We start from the raw sequence: 23,712 nt of genomic DNA, 5'->3' as shown, positions 1-23,712 counted from the left end.
TTCCTCCCCACAGGTAGGGTGACCAGATGTCCCATTTTTATAGGGACAGTCCCATTTTTGGGGACTTTTTCTTAGATAGGCACCTATTACCCCCACTCTGTCCCGTTTTTTCACAGTTACTATCTGTCACCCTCCCCACAAGTGTTCTTCTGGCATGGCTGGCCACTCCTTAGCCAGGATGCGACACACACAGCACAAAGCACTGGGCTTCTTCGTCTCCTCAGGCCATGGATGCCAAAATGGCTTTTTCTCTCTGCAGAGAGCCTCAAAGTTTTCTCTTTGTTGTCCAAGTCAGGCAGCACTCCTGCAGTTCAGCTTGCTATGGCCACCAGGTTGCTGACACCATGTTAATTTGAGCAGTCTCCCGCCGCCATGCTGGCTAAGTGGCTATCGCCCCCACTCACTAGTTTGCTGCCCTGCCTGTCGTCACACTTTCATTATCTCTCATGGGAGACACATCCAAGTAGGCCGGGCCATATTCCTTTGTCTAGGGCGGGATGACTTAAGCTCTACCTGCCAAACACGTCTGAAGAGCATCTTTCCAGCATATATTTATAATGTTTCACGTATCACCCATACATACGCCACAGCAGCGTGTTGCCACTTTGCATACAACACCCTCCAAGACACCTTTTAGCCACAGACGATGACAACAGCGTGTTGGACTACACCAAGCTAGTCAGGCCCACTGACACACACTGCTACATGCCAGGGAGCCCCTGGCCTTCCAGCACCGGGGTATTCCTAGGGGTCACAGCTGCCCCTTCCTACAAGTCCAGGGAGACAGGCCATTGAGACTGATTTCACTGGGCTGGGCCATAGTCACTGAGTATCTTTATGTGCAGGTTGTCTACAGCATCCATAATGTAAAGGACATGCTGTTGCAGCTGATAACCCCCTGTCACTGCCGAGCTCCGTTCCCAGCAGAGATGGGCAGGAAACAGATTTCCTATCCCATGAAAACGTTCAAGACTTTGACATTGGTTCCCGGTCTGCACTGGGACAAACCCTGAGATCTTCCAAAGTTTTCCATGGAAACTGAGAGAGGAGGGACCCACCCCAGGACAGCCAGTAGCTGCGAGGGAGCGAGGAACGATCTAGGATGGGGAAAACCAGGTTCCAGTCCCTAGTGTGAATCAGGCAGATAAGAGACTTGGGCCTGGGTCTTCTTTAGCCCCAGCCCTCACTCCCTAGTCTCTCCCCCGCCTTCATCCTCCTCTCTCCCAAAACTCATCCTGGACCCGAGAAACCTTCCCAAGGAGAGTGTCAGCGAAACCGACACATTCCCAGGAAGTTTCGCTTTCGACGAATCAGCGTTTTCCAACGAAAAGACGTTTAATGGAGAAAGTCCCAACCAGCTCTAATTACCAGCATGCTAATTCCAGAGGAGAGGCGCTCTCGTGGCAGGAAAGGCTAGCGTGGCCCCTGTGCAGGAGAAGGCCGGGTGCTCTGACTGCAGCCTGTCAATGCAATCAGTCACGTCATTACCGGCACTGTTCCCTGGTATTCCTGGAAACCCTGGGGGAGTGACGGCAGAAGCCTCACTCTGCTGCGCTCACTGTGTGATAACCCAGGCAATGCCATCCAGCTCAGATAACTCATACAACAAAGAGCCCTCCCATGGCGCTGTACCATACCCAACAGGGGCAGACACCACATTCGCTGGGCGTCCAATACTAACAATTGACATGGAAAACAAAGTGAAAGCACCTCCACCTGTTCATTTCGGAGAAGGAGGAGCAAGCCCCCTCCACGGCTGGCATTTGTTTTCAGGGGAAATAGGTTTTCCCATCTGGGCACATTTCCCATTTTCTGTGCGTGCGTCTGGATGCACGATATAAATAAACCAACATGCACACAAGATCCCAGGCCTTTGGCCAGAGACAGCCACATCCCAAAACCGCATAGGCTGAGTTTTCACCGTCACCGTCAGCTGTTAACAGATAGTGGCTTATCGCTGACTAGCTGAACATGGACATCATGGTCCAATTTCCTCTCTACAGAGAATAATTAACATTTTATCACCAACTGCTTTTGCCTTTCTTTCCATTCCGTAAGATGCACATGTTTATAGACGAATAACTAGTACAAGTTACTCCTCTAACCTGGTCATGCTGCGATGTGAATTACCACAGTGAGCAGCAGAAGCCTCGCATGGCCTGGGTTGGATGCCTGCATACGAGTGTTAGCAAGAACAGGTCTCGTTCTTAGCTCCAGCGTGGGACTGAGATCTTGCTTTGGATTAAAGTAACTGGACAAAGTCTGTGACAGAGAAACGTAAGGGGAAGGTGCGGAAATAAGAGCTGTGGCAAGACTAAAAAACTTTTACTGTAAAGCCATTTTGCTTTGGATGCTGCAAACAAATATTTAAGGAGTCTATTGAAAAGAGTTAATTTAGAAGGAAAAATTGGCTAAAACAATAGATGATAATTCTTTGCCCTTCTAGGGCCTCATGTACTGCAGTTAAGTCCTTACATTAATTAATTATCAGAGGGGTAGCCATGTTAGTCTGGATCTGTAAAAAGCGACAAAGAGTCCTGTGGCACCTTATAGACTAACAGACGTATTAGAGCATGAGCTTTCGTGGGTGAATACCCACTTTGTCAGATGCATGTAGTGGAAATTTCAGAGGCAGGTATAAATATGCAGGCAAGAATCAGTCTGGAAATAACGAGGTTAGATCAATCAGGGAGGATGAAGCCCTCTTCTAGCAGTTGAGGTGTGAACACCCAGGGAGGAGAAACAGCTTTTGTAGTTGCCTAGCCAGTCACAGTCTTTGTTTAATCCTGAGCTGATGGTGTCAAATTTGCAAATGAACTGAAGCTCAGAGGTTTCTCTTTGGAGTCTGGTCCTGAAGTTTTTTTGCTGCAGGATGGCCACCTTAAGATCTGCTATTGTGTGGCCAGGGAGGTTGAAGTGTTCTCCTACAGGTTTTTGTATATTGCCATTCCTAATATCTGATTTGTGTCCATTTATCCTTTTCCGTAGAGACTGTCCAGTTTGGCCGATGTACATAGCAGAGGGGCATTGCTGGCATATGATGGCGTATATTACATTGGTGGATGTGCAGGAGAATGAACCGGTGATGGTGTGGCTGATCTGGTTAGGTCCTGTGATGGTGTCGCTGGTGTAGATATGTGGGCATAGTTGGCATTGAGGTTTGTTGCATGGATTGGTTCCTGAGTTAGAATCACTATGGTGCAGTGTGTGGTTGCTGGTGAGAATATGCTTAAGGTTGGTGGGTTGTCTGTGGGCGAGGACTGGCCTGCCTCCCAAGGTCTGTAAAAGCGAGGGATCGTTGTCCAGGATGGGTTGTAGATCCCTGATGATGCGTTGGAGAGGTTTTAGCTGAGGACTGTAGGTGATGGCCTGTGGAGTTGTGTTGGTTTCTTTCTTGGTCTTGTCTTGCAGCAGGAGGCTTCTGGGTACACGTCTGACAACCCGCCAACCTTAAGCATATTCTCACCAGGTGGGGAAACTGAGGAACAGAGCAGTTGAGTGAGGAATACTGAAACCTGGGGATGTGCTGAGCTCCTCTGAAAAAACGCTCTTGGGCGTGTGTATAAACTGTGTGTATAAACTGGGATTACATAGACAGCCCCCTTTGTGCCCTGGTAAAATGCAATTATACCTGTGCACCAATAATGAAACGACTAACATGCTGCATCCTATTGGCAGGATGGAAATAAACCACCCACAAAGCTTCGCTGACATTCTGCGTTTCTACAATGTGTTCTATTGTAAAGCGCTACACAGTGGGGTTGTAGCCGGGTAGGTCCCAGGGTATTAGAGACAAGGAGGGTGAGGTAACAGCTTCTGAAGTTGGTCCAATAAAAAAAATATGACTTCACCCACCTTGTCTCTCTCTTGTAAAGCAGCACATGGGATTTTAGGATTTTACAGATGTTCCTCTACATTAGAGCCCTCTGAGCTCCAATTGTCTATTAGTCACATCCATCAAAAACACATTGGTTTAGTTCTATGAAACTGCTACGTTAAGAGAGAAGGTCTGGATCTGTGTTCAGCTTGAGGTCATTATCAGTCCCAAGTTAAACAGATGGCAAACGTTCTGTAGCAACCACAATACAGCATTCTGGGGTGTAAACAGCAGCAGCTAATGCCCAAACGAGCTACGGTAAAGCTGGGACACTGCAATCCAGTACAAAGCGAACTGATCGAATTCCTTGAGCCAGAAAGCGTGAGTCACCCGCTGCTCAATGTGTGGCGTGCATCCTCCTCTCTGCCCCATCCACAAAGCTTGTCAGTCTGTTACAGGGCTTCTCTAGACAGACTGTCTCTTCAGCCCAAGTTGCAAAGACTCATGCTCGTACCTCTGGAGGTCACTGATTAATCCTTGGTGCTGGCCATAATGCCAGCACTCACGTTTGCACTACTGAGGGCATCCAAAACATGTGGAAGGAAGAGCTCTCTCGTCCCCCAACCTTCATAGCAAACAGGAATCTCCCAGCATATGGAAGCCCATTGGCATAATGGAAGGTTTGGAAAAAATGCAAAATCCCAACTCCTCCCTTCTGGCACGAGAGGAATTATTAAAGGTAAAATACGAGGAATTGTTCCATTTGGCCCACGCTCCTTAAGAGAGAGGTCACAAGACGGCTGTTTAGAGCAAGCTTACCTTTGACTTTCCAAACTGGTCACTGCATTAATTGTTGGCCTCTTGCAATGGCTGTAGCAAGATGGCTGCAGCTGACACAGACAGCAAGGACAAAAAGACATAGGCCTATTTGCGCTGTCGACTGTAGTTACAAATTCCAACCAGGTTTGGAATTGCTGTTATAAGGCTCTTGGCCTGATTTGTAGAGCTCCTTAGAACAAGGGACCAAGTTATTTCTCAGAACTTCACCTTTGTTCTCTTGCTCCCCTGAGGTGGATTTCCTAGAATCGTTAGTACTGATACGTGTCATTTTAGATGGTCTCTCTTTTTAACCCTCATGACCTTACTTGGTGGAGCTCATAAATTGTTGAAATGAGTAATATTCTCTCCCTGCTTAAGCCCATACTTATGGTGCACTCGTTTTCACTCACCACCAAGTAATTTGGTAACTGTGAACAAAGAGATTTTTTTTCATTGTGCTGTGAAATGGGACGTTCTACCGCAGCTTAAGCTTTCCCCTTTCTGCAGCATGAACACGTTGAACACATTAAACTACCTTGCAAACGGTGCCCCTAACAGAGATGGCTTGAACTGAGAGCTCAGTGCTGCAATGTGCTGAGTGCCCTCCACGGCCTTATAAATCTTAACACCTACACGACACAGAGAAAATTAAACAAAATAGCTAAACCTACAGTGAATGCTTTTGTGCATTGTTCTGACCCGAGCTGGATGAAATGCAACGAAACCCAAAACTCGCCTGGCTTTAGATTTTGCAGCTGAGCCTCATCCCAGATACGGTGAAGAAATTCACTAAGACTACGGCTACACTACAGCTTACGTCAACCCAGGGGCAGTGCTTAATTTGTGCCAGGGCTTGCCAGGACTGGGCCCTGGCACCTCTCATCTCAGCAGTTCATAGCCCTGGCATCTCTTTCATTACAAATTAAGCACTGCACACGGGGTGAATTAGCCACCGCCCTGAGCGACATAATTTATGCCAATTTAAGCGCCGGTGTGGACAGCGCTATGTCAGCAGGAAAGCGTCTCCCACCTACATAGCTACCGCCGCTCGCAGGGGCTGGAGTCATTAAGCTGGTGGGAGCAGCTGTACCGCTGGAAGCTCTGTGGCATAGCCACAGCCCAGGATTCACGCACCTTCTCAGTGACCCTACGGCTGATCTTTGATCACACAGAAGCTCATGGTGAAGCTCATGGTTTAAACATGAAACTAGTAGAAATTCTGAGTGGACCAAAATGTTTGTATGAACCTCTGTAAACCACAGGTGTTGAGTTTCACACAGCTCTAGTTCTAATACTACTCAATCTATTCTCAAGGGTTCTGTTGACTCGAGCATTAAAACAAATCCATGAACTCTGTGTCTGGAATTATGCTCCATACCATGGCAATATAGAATTTCCCATTATGAAAGTGACGAGGACAGAACTACTTGAGCTGTAGGAAGGTCACTGTTAGCAATAGCAAATATATTACACCCACTGCTGAGCCCTTCTGATTCCAGCCAACAGAAAGCAGTAGAACAAATGCACATTTAACAGCCAGCTCTTTGTTGAATATACATATGGCTTTCAGTAAAGTGAAAAGACATCTCTGAGTGAGAACTTGAGATCCTAGCTGCATTAAACCCTATTTAACTCAGTCTTATCTGTCATCAGAAGACACTTGCCTCCTGAAAGGCATTTTTAATAAGTGGAGTGAAACCTGAAATCACACGCTTACTGCCAGTCATGGCTTGCCTTCCTCTGAAGATGCTGGAGGGTGTGTCTTACGGCAGGTAGAGTATTATAAGGGCCTTAAAGTTCGAGGGGAAGAAAGGACACACATTTGAGAATAAGGAGAAATGAAGTTAGTATTTGTTATCTCCTTATTTGCAACATTACTTACTCTCTTTGGTGCAACAGATTCAGGTAAGAAGTTTCTTTTGGAACTTTTCCTTGGAATGTCTTAGCTAGGACAATTCAAGTGCAGCTCGACTCTTGAAAAGTGACTATGTAAAAATGATCAATTTCTTGCTCAATAGATCTAGTCCTTGAGTGTTTTCCTAGTCATAATTACTTATAGATTTAATGCTTCTTAGCCATGCAGATAAGAGAAAGAGTGCTGGATTCTTTTCGCTTTTTTTGTGCATCATCAACAGAAGTATTGACTAAGGTTTGAACTACAGAGTCATTCAGTTTATAATATTCTGAACAGGATGGGCATTCTGAGCTATGTATACAGACTAGGGTGAGGAATTTATGTATTGGCATATATAGAAAACTGTGCTCAGAATTTGTGCTGGAACATTCAACTCCGTGGAACTCCCTCCTCAACCAGAGGAGCAAGCAGACTGTGGTGCAGAGCCCAGGAAAAGACAAACCGTGGGCCTTTGAAACAGTCGGAAAGCTCAGACAGCATTTCCCCACCCCGAATAACCATGAGTCACCATGCTAGAGACAAAAAGAAAAGAAAAAAATCTCTTTTTAAAAAGGAGTTTTGAGGCTGACATCAAACTGAGGGGCAGTCGCTTGGTGGGTGCTGACTGTGAAACGCTGGAGCCCCTCCATGGGCGGGGGAGCACAGTGGGAACTTGTCCAATGGCAATAGATAACGTGTATTAGAAGAGGGAATTTATCTAATAGAGAAGTGGGACCCCTGACGTTGCGCCTTTCTGTTGATTTTCTAGGTCCCTTGGCTGTGTGGCGTCCCCTTGCTAGTTCCTCTCTGACTCACTGGTTTTTTCCTATTAAATAAACTTTTCCTTTATTTTGCCCCCAGGCCGGTCTCTGTTGTGCAGGCTGTGTGGAGTGTGTGTGCGCCAAGTGACCGGATATCTGGGGAGCTGGTTTGATTCTCCTGCGGGTGATGAACCAGAGGGGAGAAACCCAAGTGTCTGGCAGCTCAAAGCTCAGGAAGGGCAGATTTGGGGAGACGCGGGACCAGAAGGGCTGTTGGGGTCACTGGAGTACCTCATGCGGGTGGGCTGGTTACCGGTGGGAGGGCTTTGAGCCATCACAGCCAGCATTGAGGCTCCGCAAGGTGACAGAGCGGGCACGGCTAGAACCCCTTACTGGTCTGGGTGATCCCCAAAACATCACAATTGCTTTTCCCATTGGTGCAGACAGAGAGATATAGAAGTCTTTGCGTTTACTGTCCCCCCGCAGACCAATCGCACCTTCATCGCTTTCCACATGTACTGAACTCAGCTGTTTGGAATGAAAATGGAAGTTACATGCTTAATGTCGCCAGACATTGTGCACCAAATGTGTCTTGGCACCTTTATGGCAGGCCTGCAGTTAGATAGGTATCAGCAACCCCATTACAGTATTTATGGTGTGTTGTTTCCGTAGGTTATATGTACACTGCACACATCACAACAGCCGCCAGTGCTTTCTGGGAAGGTGCAGCAGTGTTCCTAGTGTTGGCCAAGCTGCAGAAAAGCCGGTAACCAGATAGAGCAGATTGCTGGAAGGAAGCTGTCTGCTAGACATATGTCATCTTTAAAAAAATATTCTTCAGGATCTTATAGTTAGAGTGAAAGCAAACTCAAGGCAAGCACAATAGTAGTGTGGTGTTATACCTGAGAATAAACTTGCTCTCACCTTCAGCAGTGGGTGCTACATTGGAAGCAGAAAGCAATGGTAGGCATCACTTTTAAGCATGATAAGCACTCTGAACATCATGTTATGAACGTTATTTTAAACTGTTGATACAACAGTTTCAAATGGTTTTTCAATGGGATCTTGACCCCCTGTAGCTGTAGGCTGATGGGTCTTTGTAGTAAACAGGAGATTCTCTGCATGATGCTGCATGATGCTGCATGCTGCATGTTCTTCTCTGACTCTCCATTAACGTGCTACAATGATTTGTCCCTTTGTAGCCTTCTTGAAGAAATCAGATGCTCTTGAGTTCTTGGGCAAAATCCGCAAGCGCCGTGATGTGGACGGAGGCTGTGCTGGTGGGAGATGCACCTTTGAAGAAGACAATGATGTTTTTGATGATAGAAGCTTTGGGGTTAGTAGATGGCATGCTGCATGGGATGGCTTGAATCACGTTACCATAGTAATATGGGACTACTTCATTTGTTCCACGAAGGGTCACTATGGTCCTTCATTTGCCTTAATTCATGTAGGGCTAGAAAAATGTAATCATAGAAATGTCGGGCTGGAAGGGACCTCAAGAGAACACCTAGTCCAGCCCTGTGTGCTGAGGCAGGACCAAGTAAACCTAGACCATCCCTGACAGTTGTTTGTCCAGCCTGTTTTTTTGCTGTGCAGACACACCCTATGACGAGTTTAGATTTAGACCTTGTATCATCCTGGTACATTGCATAATCTGCAGTGATGAAATTCACCCTTGTGCAGAGGGTCTGCACAAAGATATAGGCAAAACATGAGCCTCCAGGGTGACAGCAGTGTTCAAGTCCTTGTACGAGCTCTCTAAGCTTCACCGGTGAATGATGTTCTTGCTCTGCTCCAATGATCACCACTGCACCACACTCCAATTGGGATTCAATAGCACTAACAAGGGAAAGGCACAACATGTTATTTCTATTGGAGTAAAGTGCCTAGTTTATGAGGAAGGACAACTGATGTGGCAACTGACCCCTTGGAAAAATATTTTTGGGGAAAAGCAACCAAAGCAATGCAAAGTCAGCTGGATTTTTGTTTGTTTGCCCAGTGTCACCCAGGTTGACATATGTACTAGAGCAACCTAAAAAAAGTCTCTCTTTTTGTCTCCCAAGGAAGAGTTCTTGAATTTTTATCTCTTTAGGAGTTTGTTACAGCGCCTTCGCTACTCTGGGAAATATCAGGTATCTAGTTATTTATACCTAGATCTACATTTTAAAGAATGAAATAGGTTATTTTGCATTTCTTCTACCAAGTCTGACCTATTAACTTATGTAGGCAGTGACGCTGTGGCATGTTGGTCCCAGGCTATCAGCGACACAAAGTGGGTGAAGTGATATCTTCTATTGGAGCAACTTCTGCTGGTGAGAGAGACGAGCTTTCGAGCCACACAGAGCTCTTCTTCAGCTCAGAAGCTTGTCTCTCTCACCAACAGTAGTTGGTCCAATAAAAGCTATTACCTCCCCCATCTTGTCACTCTATTAACTATCAGCCATTTTCCTGGTTTTGAGGCCAAAATAGACCATCCATAATGGTCATCTACTCTGATCTCCTGCATAGCACTGGCTGTAAAATTTCATCCAACAATTCCTGTATCGAGCCCAGTGACTCGCATTTGAACCACAGTCCTCAGTGCCAGTTTTCCAGGCTGATATTTAAATAAATTAAAGTCCCCAGTTCAGATCATCCCCAATAATGTATTTATTTGCATTCTTCTACAGCCCCCATTTCCAGGCCATTTGGGTATCACACATTCAACTGACAAATGGACCAACTCATCTTCAGCCCAATGTTTGACCCAGGCCCTAACTAGGACTAGTATTTACATTGTGATAGAACCAAGAGGCCCCCATCAGGCCGTGAGGTCTTATTGTGATAGGTGTGGTACTGAGAGAAAGGAAGACAGAGATCACACCCCTAAGAGCCTACAATGTAGAGATAAACACCAGAAGGGATGCAACCAACAGGCAGAAGGATGGGGTGAGGGTGGGAACGTCATATTAATCCCAGGACTTCTTGTCTTTACTGTATTTGTTTTATATCTCTTACAAGAACTGAAGAGTCAGGGGGACTGTGGGGCAGTCAGGGCTGCGGCAGGGGAGAGGGAGGAATTATGGGAGGAAATGGAAATGGAAGAGTAAAGACGAGAAGGGTGGTGGGAAACAGGACTGAATAGTGAGGTTGGGCAGTTGAATGGCTGTGGTGTGAGAGAGGGGCAGGGCGAAGCCATTCCTGGGGATGCAGCAGGTGAGGGGCGGGGAAAGGCGGCATTGCTAATTTTCTTTCTTCCCTGCTCAACACTTTCAGACTCAGTTCCACAGAGTGACAGAGTCTCCACCGGAGCCCGCCATGACACCGCAGGTACTTTGCTGTTTGGCAGGCTGTATGGCTCGCTGGATTGCTTTGTCAGAAGTAACATAATCTGTGTACCTAAGGCAAAGTTAGCAAGTTTTAAGGGTGATCATCTCTCTCTCTCTCATTAATTACAATCTCCAGCAAACACCAGGCCATGAGACGTGTCACCACTACTGCTTACGATCGCCGCCTCTGGTGGGCTCTATTTCTTTGCTTCTCTATCACCCCACTCCAGCCCCAGCCCACTTCTTTGTCTCATCCACCTGTTACATCTTGTCTTTAAGACGGTAAACGCTTTCAGGGTGGGGACAGACATTTATACCCTTATACAATGCCTAGCACTATAAAGCCCACCCTGGTTGTGGCTTTAAGATCTTACTGCAGTGTAATTAGGCTTGGAAGGACCTAGTACAATACCCAGCTCCTGCAGACAGGTCAGATACACAGCCTTACCACAAAGAATAAATGTAACTCTGCTCAGGTTAACTCTCTGGCCAAATATATTACTAGTCAAGTGCAAAGTGAAGGTCTGACTCTTCAAAGCCTTTAGGTTTCCATTCATTTCATTAATTTGCAGGAGCCTTCACCATCATCTGTTCCACCTGAAACTCGTCTCTTTGATTGATGCCCAGCTGGAGCGAGTGGATGGATTCACTGGTGAATGCCCAGTCGTGGTCAGAAGAAACCCAAGGAACATTCAGTCATCGCTCTTCCACAAGTAGAAGAAAAAGTAGCAGAAATTGGCTACTTGGAAGTTGTCTTGTCTGTATTAACTCTGATTAATAAAAGCATGCAACTAACGATGAAACGCATCCCTCCCTGACTCAGATAATACAGACAAAAAGACATCAGGCTCCTCCCTCCTCCCAGACCCCCAGCTACTTGCATTCTAGCTACATATGTATAAACACAAGTTACCCAGAAATGCATTTACCAGGTTTAACTATCAGAGGTGATGTACAAAACAAGTAAGACAGAACCTAGACCTAAAGGTTCAGAAACAATAAAACTGAATATTGATTAGAATTTAAACACCCTTTATTTCAGAACTAAAGATAAAAGTGCAACGTGAGGAACAGCTGTTTATAGATACCACAAATTACCATTTACTTACTTTGCTTTTAAGACTCTGTATTTTAATGTAAAATATTTTGCTTTGCTCTGTATTTAAAAAATAACAACAGTGTTTTCTTACATATACTGGAGTCCTAGAGTTACATTGGTCAGAAATAATAAGGCTGTTAAAGAAAATATATTATTTCCAGGCTACTAAAAAGCACGGTAAAACTCTGAGCAGAAAGCAGCGTCCAGCCTGGTTTATAGATTAAGATGCTTGCACACTGCATAAACCAGCCAGAATCAAACTTAAAAGAAATAAAACGGTTGTGTCTAATGTGGACACACAATAGCAGGCAGATCTGGTTAACATGGCTCCCTGCTCTAAATGCAATGATGACCATAAGTACATTTTAAAGGTGAGAAACATCCTGTCTAAATACACCTGGGTGGAAGCCCTAAAGGATAAGGCCGAGAAAGAGGTGACGAGGACATTTAAAACTATTTTCAATCAAGTCAAAAATTACAGATGGACTGTGGAAAAGAATTTGTAAACACAAATACTGTTTTGTTATCAATAATGAAGTTCAAACTTAAGTTCAAACATGGGGGTCATGGAGAGGTTTAACAGCACTTTAAAATGAAAGATGTGGAAGTACTTTACATCCTGCAGCACCTATTGATGCAGCGACATGATGCAGGCTTTTATACAGAAGTTACCACAGAACCATCAGCGGGCGACCGATCAATGTTAACAGTTCTAACGCGCTGGCTGTGTGGAAAACGGCCTAGGCGGGCAGTTTTAAAATAAAGTTAACACAATCTCTTTTTAAAATCACGTATGTACCTAAATCAAAAGGGGCATCAGTTAATGGGGGAGTTCTATGTACTGCTGTTGTGCTGCGTTCACATCTGCGGCAACAACAATGAATTTATCACTATCACGCATGGCAAACTGCATTATGTTCCTGAGAGTAAACAGCACATCAGAACCATCACTATGGAAATAAAGACAGACCTGAATAAAAACATTTCATTTCATTCGGAAAGGTGAACATTAAGGCCTGGTCTACACTGGGGCGGGGGGGGGGGCGTGATCTAAAATACGCAACTTCAGCTACAAGAATAGCATAGCTGAAGTCAACGTATCTTAGATCGACTTAGAATCAGTTACTTCACGTCCTTGCGGCGCGGGATCAACGGCCGCCGCTCCCCCATCGACTTTGCTTCCGCCTCTCGCACTGCTGGAGTTCCGGAGTCGACAGCAGAGCAATCGGGGATCAATTTATCTGCATCTACACTAGATGTGATAAATCGATCTCTGATAGATTGATCGCTACCCGCCGATCCAGCCGGTAGTGTAGACGTACCCTTAATGTCATCTGCACTTTGGGAAAGTTGAAGGATGGTGACTCTAAAAATTTACGGGGACCCCTTTTTGTTTAAGAACTACTAAATGGCCCAGGCTGGTTATGCCCTACCAGGATAATCAGGGATTACCTGTTCTGTAGGGGGCTGAGTTAGACTGGATATTCCACAGTCTTTTTAGAAAACCCGGGCTGATTTTGAGAAGGGAGCTAGAAATTATTAAGCCTCCCATGAAAATGGCTGTGAAAGATGTAGTGACCCACGTACCTAGTGCCATTACGCACAACAAAGGCACGTACATGCACCAGGAAGGCTCTGGTATAGTAGTGATTAGGGGAAAAAGAACAGTATCAGGCCGTCCATTTACAGGTGCTCCCACCCATGCCCTTTAAAATGAAAGCTGCCTGACGCCATCGCAGACACGTGTGAAAGCCATCCGAGGAAGAGGGCCGTAGATCACGGTGACGGGGATATAGACTCCCTGGGGGGCCACGAGCAGGTTTCGGGGGGGCCACCAAGCAGCGCATCATTAGACTCGCTGGAGCCCAGGGTAGAAAGCCGAAGCCCCACCACATGGGGCGGAAGCCCAGGGCCCTGAGCCCCACCAGCTGGGGCTGAAGCTGAAGCCTGAGCAATGTAGCCCCATGGGGGCCCCAGGCAATTGCCCTGCTTGCTACCCCCTAACGCCGGCCCAGTTGTGGTGGCACAGAGGGGCTGTGGAGTTTTTCTAGCGGGTTGGGGGGGGGCTCAGAAAGTAAACGCTTGAGAACCCCTGTTTTGAAACACAACCCGGCTTTCATTCCTGGCGGTCCTGAAGAATGGGCTGAATCCCAGCTGGATTTATTTCAAATAGCCCCACATCTAACCAGTATTGAGAATCGCTTTTCTGGTGAGGTGCCACTTGGCTGCTTTAAGGGTGAATGCCCCTCGAGAATGTTTTGTTTCAGGACACAGGGATCATTACTTAGACTTCAGCAGCACTTTGCAGTGTATGCGCTGCAAGACAGCGAAAGAAGACGGTTCCGACATTGATGACAATGCCAGGATCACCCCATTTCCACCCTTTTTACCAGCTGGCTGTCACTCTGGGTGACTGACTTATCAGCCAGACAACAACGCTTACCCTTACAAAGCCTTTAGAGAATTTATTTTAAACTACCACAATGAAATCTTCTCTACGCAGGTGTCCCCCAGAGGGGTGCAGGACGACACAGAGGGAACTCACGAGAACACCACCTGGCTGCTGTGGGTAGCAGGGGTTTTACATGCAATTTCATTTTTCAAGAAAAAATGCTGCTGAACAGTGTGGATGTGAAAATTAAACTCACACGTAGCAAAGACACTTTTTGCCTCATGAGCGGGAATGCCAGTCAGAATTATAAAGTGCATATTTAATGCTGCGACTCTCTTTCTGAATCATCTGAAAGCAGCTCCGAGGGTCCTTTTGGGATGGGCAAGGTCCCCTGGGAGAATAACATGAGGGGGAAAGGAGTCGAGGAAAGCTGGCTGCATTTTAAAGAATCCTTATTGAGGTTGCAGGAACAAACCATCCCGAGGTGTAGGAAGAAAAGTAAATATGGCAGGCGACCAGCTTGGCTTAACAGTGAAATCCTTGCTCGTCTTAAACACAAAAAAACAGCTTACAAGAAGTGGAAGATTGGACAAATAACCAGGGAGGAGTATAAAAGTATTGCTCAGGCATGCAGGAGTGAAATTAGGAAGGCCAAATCACGCTTGGAGTTGCAGCTAGCCGGAGATGTTAGGAGTAACAAGAAGGGTTTCTTCAGGTATGTTAGCAACAAGAAGAAAGTCAAGGAAAGTGTGGGCCCCTTGCTGAATGAGGGAGGGAACCTAGTGACAGAGGATGTGGAGAAAGCTAGTGTACTCAATGCTTTTTTTGCCTCTGTCTTCACAGACAAGGTCAGCTCCCAGACAGCTGCACTCTGCAGCGCGGTATGGGGAGGAGGTGACCAGCTCTCTGTGGAGAAAGAAGTAGTTCGGGACTATTTAGAAAAGCTGGACGAGCACAAGTCCATGGGGCCGGATGCGCTGCATCCGAGGGTGCTAAAGGAGTTGGCCGACGAGATTGCAGAGCCATTGGCCATTATCTTTGAAAAATCATGGTGATCGGGGGAGGTCCTGGATGACTGGAAAAAAGCTAATGTAGTGCCCATCTTTAAAAAAGGGAAGAAGGAAGATCCAGGGAACTACAGGCCAGTCAGTCTCACCTCAGTCCCTGGAAAAATCATGGAACAGGTCCTCAAGGAATCAATTCTGAACCACTTAAAGGAGGGGAAAGTGATCAGGAACAGTCAGCATGGTTTCACCAAGGGCAAGTCATGCCTGACTAACCTAATTGCCTTCTATGACGAGATAACCGGCTCTGTGGATGAGGGGAAAGCAGTGGATGTACTATTTCTGGACTTTACCAAAGCTTTTGATACAGTCTCCCACAGTATTCTTGCCAGCAAGTTAAAGAAGTATGGGCTGGATGAATGGACAGTAAGGTGGATAGAAAACTGGCTAGATGGTCAGGCTCAACGAGTAGTGATCAATGGTTCCATGTCTACTTGGCAGCCGGTATCAAGTGGAGTGCCCCAAGGGTCGGTGCTGGGGCCGGTTTTGTTCAATATCTTCATTAACGATCTGGAGGATGGTGTGGACTGCACCCTTAGCAAGTTTGCAGATGACACTAAACTGGGAGGAGTGGTTGATACGCTGGAAGGTAGGGATAGGATACAGAGGGACCTAGACAAATTAGAGGATTGGGCCAAAAGAAATCTGATGAGGTTCACCAAGGACAAGTGCAGAGTCCTGCACTTAGGACGGAAGAATCCCATGCGCTGCTACAGACTAGGGACCGAATGGCTGGGCAGCAGTTCTGCAGAAAAGGACCTAGGGGTTACGGTGGATGAAAAGCTGAATATGAGTCAACAGTGTGCCCTTGTTGCCAAGAAGGCTAATGGCATTTTGGGTTGTATAAGTAGGGGCATTTCCAGCAGATCGAGGGATGTGATCATTCCCCTCTATTCAGCACTGGTGAGGCCTCATTTGGAGTACTGTGTCCAGTTTTGGGCCCCACACTACAAGAAGGATGTGGATAAATTGGAGAGAGTCCAGCGGAGGGCAACTAAAATGATTAGGGGGCTGGAGCACATGACTTACGAGGAGAGGCTGAGGGAACTGAGATTGTTTAGCCTGCAGAAGAGAAGAATGAGGAGGGATTTGATAGCTGCTTTCAACTACCTGAAAGGGGTTTCCAAAGAGGATGGATCTAGACTGTTCTCAGTGGTAGAAGATGACAGAACAAGGAGTAATGGTCTCAAGTTGCAGAGGGGGAGGTTTAGGTTGGACATTAGGAAACACTTTTTCACTAGGAGGGTGGTGAAGAACTGGAATGGGTTACCTAGGGAGGTGGTGGAATGTCCTTCCTTAGAGGTTTTTAAGGTCAGGCTTGACAAAGCCCTGGCTGGGATGATTTAGTTGGGTTTGGTCCTGCTTGAGCAGGGGGTTGGAGTAGATGACCTCCTGAGGTCCCTTCCAACCCTGAGATTCTATGATTCTATGACATGCAGAGGCTCTAATCACAGCCAACGCAAAGCGCCCTGTAGACTGGTTGGGGATGAAAGTGTTTAATGTTCCAGCCAGCAGTCACATCAGTAACCAGGAAAATCTCATTCTGGGGCAGTCACCCAAGCAGCTCGTTATTGGATTTGCAGATATTTATGTCTTCGGTGGATATTATGCTAAAAACCCTTTCAACTTTAACCATTACAATGCTGCCACAAAAATTGTTGCTCTTTTCAGCCTCCATTTACAGACAGTTTGTAGTGTGGCTGTCACTTAACCATGGCCTGGTTACCCCCAAAAACAGCTGTTCTTGGTCAATTTTTCTAAAGCCGCAGTTCTCTTTGCTTTTTTGAAGCTGGTTCCCAAGAGCTTTCTTCTTCTGGCTGTTGCTGGGTATCTTGGTAGATAGCATATGATGCCTCTGCTAAACGACACACATAAAACCCAGTTTTAGGATCCAGTAACAAATATTTTTAAAAGTTTTAAACAAAATCCTAGATTTTTAATGAAAAATTATTGATGACAATAGATTTCTGGATGAGGGATTTGAACTTCTGCAGAGACACAAGCTACAGGGTCTTAAGCAGAGTGTATTAACCACTCTTGCTCTAATCATGTTAGGATACAGCTTGGCAAATTACTGTACAAATGTTTCTTCAGTATGTAAATGCATAGAAGAACTGTCAAAACTAACCCCTTCTTTACACTAAAAGGGATGATAAGCATCTTTGAAAAACTTTACCTATGCTCTGTCATGTTTATTTCCAATTACTTTTGAGTGAGATCAAAATTTTCTGGTTGTGTATGGAAGGCGGGGGGAAGAGCAGGGATTCTGCATGGTTTATCTCTCCTGAAAATTGCTCTCTGATTACTTAACCAAACAGCCAAGTTATCAGTGTTTCACATTTCACAAACCTCCACATATATAATATCAAAATAGCAGTCATTTCCAATGGCAGCCATTTTTAATTTACTTTAAGTCTTGAATATATTTAAGTTAAAAGCAAATTTTAAAAATACAGTCATTTCAAAACCTTGCTACGCTTACAGCTTCTCAAAACTGTTGTGTAAACAGAATCAGGAACCCTTAACCTTCGCAATTCTACTAATAATCACAAAGAACAACTATACCTATGCTCTTGGGTTTTATTAGGAATAAGGCCACTTAGAATTTGAATGTTGACTTGGTCTAAATTCCACCATATTTGGGCAAAAATAAAACAACAAGCAAACAAACAAAAAATAGAATAAGAACCTGATCTTTAGGCATCTGTTTTGGGTGTTTTTTGTTTTGTTTGGGGGGGGCAGTCATTTCTGTAGCTATGCTCAGTTTGTCTTTTTTGGTACCAACATACACATCTACAATCTCTCTTGTAATTGTTACAATCAGAACAATATGCAGAGAACTAAACTTCAGTGTTACCTCCAGCCTGTCTGTAGGCATCATGTAACAGATTCCTGGAGCTGTTTGTAACTCGCAGTTTTCAAATAAAGAAACAGATTTTCCCATGAATTTAGCAAACTATGTCAAGGGCACCATTGCTTTCAGGAAACCAATAGTTCAGTTTTCAGACTCCATCAGATACCAAGGCAGAGATAGAGAAAGAAAAGGAAGGACCCAGGCAAAATGTCGCTGTTTCTGCAGAGAAACTGTAGTGAAACATGCTGTGCTGGCAAATCACACACGTGTTTATTACATTTACTCCTGGCTTAAGGTAAAGCAATGCTCAGGTTATTGATTAAGCACAGACTAGGCAATAGCACACGTAGCCCCTCCAATAGCTCACGTAGTCCCTTCACCAATTATGATATATTGCACAAGGGGAGATGGCTATGGGTGAACCAATCAATATGTTACAAGTAACTATGATCTCATGCTCTTTGTTCTAATTACTAATAAAAACCCAGCTCAAGAGAGCTCGGGACGCCGGCTTGACAAACCTCTTGACTCCGCGTCTCCTTGATCCCAACATCTGGTGACCCCGACGTGATTCACCGGATCCCGAGGACCCCTGCTCATCCGACTGGAATAGTCTAGGTGCACCCGCTGGAAACAGCCACTCGTGAGTATGGGGAGCGATTTATCAGTGCCACAAAAGGCTCATGCTAAGGAATTATTTAAGCTCATTGAGGGGAGTGGTTGCCCAGCGGTTACGCTGCGGCATGTAGAGGATTTTGTTAAGGAAATAGAATGTCAATGCCCCTGGTATCCCGAAGAGGGGTCCCTGCAGCAAGCAGATTGGCAAAAGATAGGAACACAGCTCTTTGAGACACCGAGAGCAGCAGTACAGCACCTGCTCATGTGGCAGCGCTGTACTGAGGCAGTGGGAAAACTGGGGCCACAGGCGTCTCTCACTGCCGCCCCGCTTCTCACGCTGACAACACCGCCTCCGTACCCGTGGGTGCTACCACCAGCGCCTGCGGTGTCGGATACGGGGCAGCGGCCCTCGGATCCCTCTGTTAATAAAGGAACTGATCAGCCTTGTTTCCGGGGGAATCGTGGGGGCTGCGTCCGGGCGGCGGTTGCGTTGGCGCGTGAGACGGGGGAATTGAGTTTGGAGGAAGAACATCAGTGGGAGGGGGAGTTGCCCATGCTAATGCCTATAGCGGCAGGAGTCGATGCACAGGGCAATGCCGCCAGAGAGTGGGCGGCGCTACCGTATACAGTACTGAGGGAGGTGAGAAACGCTATCACGGAGACAGGCATCAGGTCTAATTTCGTGGCAGGCATCTTAGAAGGGATTGGAAATGGCTACACGATGGCTCCACAAGATTGGAAAGACTTATTTCGTATGGTGCTGACCCCCGCCCAGTATATGGTGTGGGACAGTGAGTTCAGGTTAGCTGCTGTAGGATACTCAACCCCAGCTGCCACGCCTGACCAGATTTATGGAGCAGGCCAATTTAGCACCATAGAGGGACAGTTGGAGTTAGACCCAGACACATATATTTGTACTAAACTTAGTGTTATGAGAGCTTTCAGAAGGGTTCCCGTAAGTGGGAAACCGACTAGGTCTTTCACAGCCACCCGGCAGCAGCCTACAGAGCCGTATCCGCAGTTCATAGATAGGCTCAAGGAAGCAGTACAGCGGCAGGTCGATAACGAGGAGGCACAGACAGAGCTTTTACGGCGACTGGCCTATGAGCAAGCTAATGCTGATTGCAAGAAGGTACTGCAATCTATAATACATCGCCCCTCGTACACTTTAGCGGACATGATTCAGGCTTGCGCGGATGTCGGTAGTCAAACCCATGCTATGGCTCTTTTGGCGGGGGCTATAAGACAAGGTAATAAACCAGCAGGAAATTGTTTTAATTGCAAAAAACTGGGACACTTTAAAAGCCAGTGTAGGGCACCCGGAGGGGGAGCACATAAAGGAAAACCCCAGGAAGGGGGTAGGCCCTCCAGAAAATGTCCTAAATGCAACAAGGGGTATCATTGGGCAAATCAATGTCAATCAGGACTAGGGCAGGGAAACCAGTGATCGGGCCCTCCCCGGGCCCCGAAAAAACAACGGGGGCGGAAGAATTGACTAGAGCGCAACCAGCAATGACCGGCAGTGCTGGCATAGACTTGTATAATCAAGAAGAAAAATCCTCATTCTTACCAGGGGAAGTTCTTTTAATGCCTACTCAACTAAAAGGGCCCCTTCCTGAAGGGACGGTGGGCATTATACTCCCTCGGTCATCAGCAAGTAAACAAGGAATTATGGTAGTTCCAGGAGTGATTGATGCTGATTATCAGGGAAAAATATATGTTCAGTATTGGAGTCACCTGCCTTTTACTTTAAGACGAGGGGACTCCTGGGCACAAATGATACTGTTGCCATATGAGCTCCCTGGAGAAAAATCACAGGTAACACGTACAGGAGGTTTTGGATCCACCCGTACTGAAGGCGACAGCGACTCTTCCTTTCACCCACAGGTGGCGGCGTTGGTACACCGAATATCCCTGCACAAACCTCAACGTAAGTATATACTCCAAGGTAAGTGGCTGACCGGTTTGTTGGACACAGGGGCGGATGTTTCTGTCATAGCTGAAAAGGATTGGGAACCTAAATGGCCTTCTGAGATAGCCCCTGCGGTATTTGGGGTAGGAGGAAGCCAAGCATCTAAAAAGAGCTCTCAATGGTTACCGGTAAAATCCCAGGAACAAGGCCCCATAATAGTATATATTCAACCCTGCATATTGCCTTTACAGTTTAACATTTGGGGAAGAGATTTGTTAGAACAGATAGGGGCAAAACTGGTTTTGGAAGATGAGTAAGCCTCAGGCTCTTCCGTTACAGTGGAAAACTGATAAACCAGTCTGGGTAGAACAATGGCCATTACCTAAAGGAAAATTAGAAGCTTTGCAGCAATTAGTTGAGCAACAATTAAAAGATGAACACATTGAGCATACTACAAGCCCATACAATACTCCTGTTTTTGTAATTAAGAAAAAATCAGGAAAATGGAGGCTCCTTCACGATTTGCGGGAAATTAATAAAATACTAGAACCAATGGGCCCCCTGCAGTGTGGCCTCCCCAATCCAAATTTAATCCTTTATGACTACCAGGTGGCAATAATTGATTTAAAGGATTGTTTCTTTACTATACCGTTACAGGAAAAGGATAGAAAGTATTTTGCATTCACAGTGCCAGTCCTGAACAACGCCCAACCCACAACACGTTATCATTGGAAAGTGTTACCCCAGGGCATGTTAAATAGCCCTACCATGTGTCAGTATTTTGTAAACACTGCTCTTCAACCTTTCAGAAATAAGTTCAAAACGCTACTTGTATACCATTATATGGATGATATCTTAATAGCCGGTAGGCCCCTACCCACCACATGGAAAAGTGAGTTAACGGATATCTTAAGTCAATCGGGTCTGGTAGTAGCCCCGGAAAAAATACAGGAAGCCAAACCTTTTCAATATTTAGGTCATAAAATGCTTGCAGCATACTCCATGCCCATACTTCCGAAACTTACCTTGCCAAAAAAGTTAACATATGTAGTACTACAGCAAATTCTGGGATCCATAAATTGGATAAGACCGTATTACAAGATTCCCACATCTATGCTAACTCCACTGTTTAATGCCCTAAAATTAGGAAAGCAACCGGGAGACATAATATCACTAACAAACGAACAACAGGAGGTAGTGCATAAGGTCAACGAAGCCATGGCAGAAAGGTGGGTAGATAGAGCAGTACCTGACGTGCCCCCGTCCTTAATCATTCTTGGGGACACTAAGCAATTCATGGGGGCATTACTTCAACATACAAATGAGAGAGAATTTATCCTCGAGTGGATGTATTTACCACACACACACAAAAACACACTCGTCCCATTGTCTGGAATGATTGCTCAATTAATCACTAAAGGACGCAATCGAGCATTAAACTTGTTTGCCATGGATTTAGTAAACATTATTATACCCATCCCCATCGCCACCTGGGAAGTTGCATGTATGCACTCGGAGGAGGTGCAAATAGCCCTAGCCAATTATGTTGGGTGCGTAACTTACCATACTCCCAAGGATCCTCGTCTCCAAGTTGCTCAGCATATTCCACTGAAAGTATTCTACTTGGTATCTCCCGTTCCCATAAAAGAAGCTCTTACCATTTTCACCGATGGTGGCCCCTCCAGAGGGGTGATCGCTTGGAAGAAAAATGACCAGTGGAAATCCCAGTTTACCTTACCGCAACGCTCTCCTCAGCGTGAGGAGCTAGCTCCGTTAATTCTTGCCTTTAACACATTTTCTGATCAACCGGTTAACCTCATAACAGACAGTTTGTATGCTGCAAATGTTGTTAGTAATATTGCTTCTAGTTGTGTTACTGCATCTTTGGATAATAATTTGCTTGGTTTATTTCTTTCCCTAAAACTGATATTACGTCACCGACGACATCTATTTTTTATCGCACATGTTAGAAGTCATCAGCCTTTCCCCGGAGAAATCTCGCAAGGCAATGCCTATGCTGATAACGCCTTAAAGGCTTTCCCCTGCTCTCCTATGGAAAGTCACTCCTTACATCACCAAAATGCTAGGGCATTGGCCAAGCAATTTTCCATACCACTATCTGATGCAAAAGCAATTATTCAGCAGTGCCCTGAGTGTACTGGAAACCTCGCAGGACCCGCTATCGGGGTAAATCCTCGGGGGCTAGGTGCAAACCAATTGTGGCAAATGGACGTCACTCGGTTCCCACCATTAGCTCCCTGGTCCTATTTGCATGTAGTCATAGACACTTATTCTGGATATATATGGGCAACGCCACAAAAAGGGGAAAAGGCGAAACACGTCTGTAATCACCTCATTCGTTCCTTTGCAGTGATGGGAAAGCCATCAGCTTTAAAAACTGACAACGGCCCGGCCTATTGCTCTTCCGCGATGGCAGCGTTCTGCACGCGATGGGGAATCACGCATACCTTTGGCATCCCATACAATTCCCAAGGACAAGCCATTGTAGAACGAGCTAATCGCACATTAAAGACTGCTCTCCTGCGGCAAAAACAAAAAGGGGGAATTGTCCCCGGCAGCCTGACAGAAAAGGAAGAATGGCTGGCTCAAGTACTGTTTACACTCAATCATTTAAATCTATTACCTTTCAATTCTCAATTTTTCACCAGGGCACAACGGCATTATCAGACGACCGAAGTTCTTCCTGCTCCAAAGGTAACCTATCGTCAGCTACCTGGCCCGGAGTGGAGCGGACCTGTGCCACTAATCACCTGGGGGCGCGGTTACGCAGCTGTATCAACACCAAGCGGCCCGCTCTGGGTACCTGCACGATACGTTCGACCACACAAGGATGGCGTGGCATCAGGGACTGAGCAACCCCATCCCTGACTTCAACATACACTTATATGATAAACAAGGAAAAGTGACAACGGGCCGAAAACGAGGGGGCCAACGAAATGCACCTGCCACATGGGGCCAAGTAAAGAACCTAGCTAATCAGGCTGAACAACTGTTGGAAAAAACAGGACAAGAAAAAACGGCAGAGAACTATATGATGGCATTAATAGCCTCCTTAAATGCCAATTCTGTACTTTTGTTAACAATAATTATTTTCAGCTTAACTACTGTCCCTACGGAAGGGGGGCCGGTAGTGACTGGCGGGGTTCATCT

The 23,712-nt window shown here is 46.0% G+C and overlaps 1 long non-coding RNA gene across 1 annotated transcript; it reads left to right on the top strand.

Annotated features, from left to right (window-relative positions):
• The first annotated feature begins 18,638 nt into the window (after window positions 1–18,638).
• LOC123374682 lies at window positions 18,639–23,431 on the top strand. Its single transcript, XR_006581157.1, has 3 exons — window positions 18,639–18,654; window positions 20,517–20,559; window positions 23,211–23,431. It is a non-coding gene; the product is annotated as an uncharacterized LOC123374682 (long non-coding RNA).
• Window positions 23,432–23,712: the final 281 nt, after the last annotated feature.

The sequence above is a fragment of the Mauremys mutica genome, chromosome 7 (genome assembly GCF_020497125.1).
Source record: "Mauremys mutica isolate MM-2020 ecotype Southern chromosome 7, ASM2049712v1, whole genome shotgun sequence".
Classification (NCBI taxonomy): domain Eukaryota; kingdom Metazoa; phylum Chordata; order Testudines; family Geoemydidae; genus Mauremys; species Mauremys mutica.
Note: the sequence above shows the minus strand (reverse complement) of the source record. Positions and strands in the feature narration are given on the sequence as shown.